Here is a 4649-nt window from a genome sequence, read left to right on the forward strand (position 1 = left end):
TTTCAAAATTTCTATTTCAGCTAGGGCTGTCAGCATTAACGCGTTAATCCCGATGTGATTAAGGGCCGAGCATAATGCGTTAATTTTTTTTTAATCGTATTAATCGCATGCCGCCATTTATTAATTTATTTTCACTTCACTCGGCTTTGCGTCGAGCCTAACAGGCTACTATTTTGCCGTACTTCCTCGTAACACATCCTGCTGGTGCCACTGATATGTCCGCACTTCTCTCTGATGCTCTGAAACAGACGTTACAGGAAACAGAAACATCGCTGCATGTGATGCTAGTTAACACTATACTCGACAGCAGCTAACGTTAGCCTACCGCTAGCTAGTTAACACTATACTCGACAGCAGCTAACGTTAGCCTACCGCTAGCTAGTTAACACTATACTCGACAGCAGCTAACGTTAGCCTACCGCTAGCTAGTTAACACTATACTCGACAGCAGCTAACGTTAGCCTACCGCTAGCTAGTTAACACTATACTCGACAGCAGCTAACGTTAGCCTACCGCTAGCTAGTTAACACTATACTCGACAGCAGCTAACGTTAGCCTACCGCTAGCTAGTTAACACTATACTCAACAGCAGCTAACGTTAGCCTACCGCTAGCTAGTTAACACTATACTCAACAGCAGCTAACGTTAGCCTACCACTAGCTAGTAGCTGGATTAAACACGGTTACAATGCTGACAGCTAACGCTAAACGGTGTAAAGTTTGTCTGTATTTCACTGTAGAGGATTCAACAGCAGGATGTAACAATCTGCAGCTGCTGTTGTCGGAAAAACACAGACGGTGCGTTCAATGAAACTGGTAATTTACAGCCTCGTGGTGCATTCAAAGTTGTTGTTAAATTCAAATGTGTCACTAGATTAAATATATAATAAACAAATACAAATCTTAAAATCAAGTTCATAAAGTCACTTTCTTTGCATTCATTTGATTCCCAATCAAGATCCACTGGTAAGAATGGCTTTCCATTGTTAATATGGACTTAAAAACAGTTCTGAAATGCAAAATAATAGAATTTTAATCATGTGATAAAACATGCAATTAATCGCGATTAACTATAGAAATTCAAATCGCGATTAACAGAATTTAATCGTTTGACAGCCCTAATTTCAGCAATTTTAGTTTCTTTTTAAACAAATTGTCCAAAAAACAACGTGGATGGTTCCATACAACGCTCTTCACAAGTTAAATAAACGATCAGTTCACTACTTTCATTGAATTTGGGTGTTTTATCAAATTTTATAGCATTTAAACAAAATAAAAAAAAGTAAAATAATTTTGACAAAAAATGTCTAAAAAAGCGACAAAAACGTTGGGAGAAAAACGATAAAAAGTTTGTTTAAAAAGTGTAGAAATGAGGGGAAAAAACATTAAAAAAATGACAAAAACGTCAGGAAAAATGTCAAAAAAGACGATCAAAACGTTGGAAAAAAAGTTGTAAATTTTTAATTTTGACCCAGAAAAACTAAACGTTGACGGGAAGACAACACAAGGGTTAAAAATAACGCATGAAATGGAGTGAGGGCTGAAATCAATATTAGGATATCAAAAAGAATATTTTTTGATAGCGTTGTGTATCATAACTTGGCAAATATCTGCAGGAATCACAGAATAATGTTTAATAAATGATTTTCAATGCAATGTAAGTTTAGAATCGTAAACTTATGCACGGACGAGTAGTGCAAGTGCGCCAGTGTGAGACCGTTTATGTTTTTTAAATAGAAAGGTTTTAATGAAAACGCATGAGTTTAGGAAGTAGGAGGCATACAACTGGCTGAACGGCATCCCATAGCCCTTAAATCGCCTCCTCGACTCCTCCACTTGCCTCCCTTCCTTGCGTCTCACCGGCAATTTCCACTGGATGCGTAACGTCTGCGGATCCGCTCCGGAACGTCGGAGGAGTCATTAGGTTTCCATTAAAGTCAGTGTGTGTATTTCCACTGACTGCTGAACGGCTGCGTCCCGACTGCGTCCCAGCTCCGGCGTTCCCAGCCCTCCGGAGCAGATACCCAGAGCTGCTATTTTTGCCGGACGCCGGAGAGCTCCGCAGCAATTCAGCACACGGCAGATAGTGCGGGACAGGAAGTTGAGCACAGAAACAAAATAAAAATCCGGTTAATTTTCAAAATAAAATCCACCGTGCTCACGGCGGATCATATTTCCCTGCACTACACCTTGAAAACACAGCTCAGAGTAGTTTCCCCTCTACTCCTCTGGATGGAAACTAACTAGTGGTGGTTTTGTGGTTCTATTCTACGTGAATTCGCGAGATCTAGCGGGTCCTCGTGACTTCAGCTGTCAGTCATGGCCGCAGCCGTGCCGCAACAAATCCGGACCTGGTGGGTAATGACGGACGACGGAGCACGCAGCCGTTCTGCAGCGGAGCCGGTCCGCAGACGTTCCGCATCCAGTGGAAATCCGGAGTCAGTCCCTTTCAAAAAAAAGCAACAAAAATGTTGAAATAACTTTAAAAACTTGAATAACTTTTTTTTTTTTTTAAATGCCACCTTGAGAAGTCATGAAGTAGTGACGCTGGGAGCAGGGAAATCTATTATGAGCGCCTTTTTTCTTAATTTAAATATGGATATTTGACGCCAGCGCATTAAGACACACAGGAAATCAACATACGGACAGTGATCATTCAAAAATACTTATTAATATTATATTCTAGCTGAACTAATACCAAAAGAGAAATGGGGCCTTCAGAAAGGGTTTAAACTTGCAGAAATCAAAGTGTATTTATTAAAAGCAAAAATCTAACCCTAGCGAGCAACAACAACAGACCGCTGATTCTTCCTGAGGTGTAAGTGAAGGAGAGAAGTGTTACGTTAGTAAGAAGACGTTTCAGAGACAGCAGCTCATTCTGGGCTGTGCCCGAGTAAGAAGGTCAAAAGTGTAAGGCTACGTTCACATGTGGCGTCTTTCTTGACAAGAAAAAGTTGACCAGAGCGCTTAGTAGTTAAAAATAAAATTAAAAAGCCAAAAAGCCGCCGATAGGGTCTTTTGTTGCTATAACAACAGCTACTGCTACAGTATCCTAGAGCGCTATGTGGAGCGAGAGAGAGAGAGAGAGAGAGAGAGAGAGAGAGAGAGAGAGAGAGAGCGAGAGAGAGAGAGAGAGAGAGAGAGAGAGAGAGAGAGAGAGAGAGAGAGAGAGAGAGAGAGAGAGAGAGAGAGAGAGAGAGAGAGAGAGAGAGAGAGAGCGGAAGAGAGGGAGAGAGAGAGAGAGAGAGAGAGAGAGAGAGAGAGAGGACAGAGAGAGAGAGAGAGAGAGAGAGAGAGAGAGAGAGAGAGAGAGAGAGGTGCTAACGTTACATTAAACAAAGAGAGTTCCCTGTACACTGTTACCCCGTAGGATTATAATGTAAAACAGACGCTGGCAGCCAAGTGTGAACGTAGCCTCAAACCACAACGTCAGCAGGGCTGCAACTAACAATTATTTTCATAGTCGATTAATCTGTCGATTATTTTCTCGATTAATCGATTAGTTGTTTGATCTATAAAAATGTCAAAACATGGTGAAAAATGTGGATCAGTGTTTCCCAAAGCCTAAGAGGACGTCCTCAAATGTCTTGTTTTGTCCAAAACTCAAAAGATATTCAGTTTACTGTCCCAGAGGAGAGAAGAAACTAGAAGATATTCACATTTAACAAGCTGGAATCAGAGAAATCAGATTTTTTTTTAATAAAAAAATGACTCCAACAATTAATCGATTATCAAAATAGTTGCCTCGATATCCTGTCCATAAATACTACAAACAGGATTGGTGACAAAGCGCAGCCCTGGCGGAGGCCAACTCTCACCTGAAACGAGTCCGACTTACTGCCGAGAACCCGGACACAGCTCTCGCTTTGGTTGTACAGAGATTGGATGGCCCTGAGAAGGGACCCCCTCACCCCATACTCCCGCAGCACCTCCCACAGTATCTCCCGGGGGACCCGGTCATAGGCCTTCTCCAGATCCACAAAGCACATGTAGACCGGTTGGGCATACTCCCAGGCTCCCTCCAGGATCCTTGCGAGAGTAAAGATCTGGTCCGTTGTTCCACGACCAGGACGGAATCCGCATTGTTCCTCTTCAACCTGAGGTTCGACTATCGACCGAACCCTCCTTTCCAGCACCTTGGAGAAGACTTTACCAGGGAGGCTGAGAAGTGTGATACCCCTATAATTGGCACACACCCTCTGGTCCCCCTTTTTGAAAAGGGGAACCACCACCCCGGTCTGCCATTCCTTAGGCACCGTCCCAGACTTCCACGCAATGTTGAAGAGGCGTGTCAACCAAGACAACCCCTCCACACCCAGAGCTTTAAGCATTTCTGGACGGATCTCATCAATCCCTGGGGCTTTGCCACTGTGGAGTTGTTTAACTACCTCAGCAACTTCCACCAGGGAAATTGACGACAATCCCCCATCATCCTCCAGCTCTGCCTCTACCATAGAGGGCGTATTAGTCGGATTTAGGAGTTCCTCAAAGTGCTCCTTCCACCGCCCTATTACCTCCTCAGTTGAGGTCAACAGCGTCCCATCCTTACTGTACACAGCTTGGATGGTTCCCCGCTTCCCCCTCCTGAGGTGGCGAACGGTTTTCCAGAAGCACCTTGGTGCCGACCGAAGTCCTTCTCCATGTCTTCTC

This window comes from Sander lucioperca, chromosome 12 (genome assembly GCF_008315115.2).
Source record: "Sander lucioperca isolate FBNREF2018 chromosome 12, SLUC_FBN_1.2, whole genome shotgun sequence".
NCBI classification, from domain to species: domain Eukaryota; kingdom Metazoa; phylum Chordata; class Actinopteri; order Perciformes; family Percidae; genus Sander; species Sander lucioperca.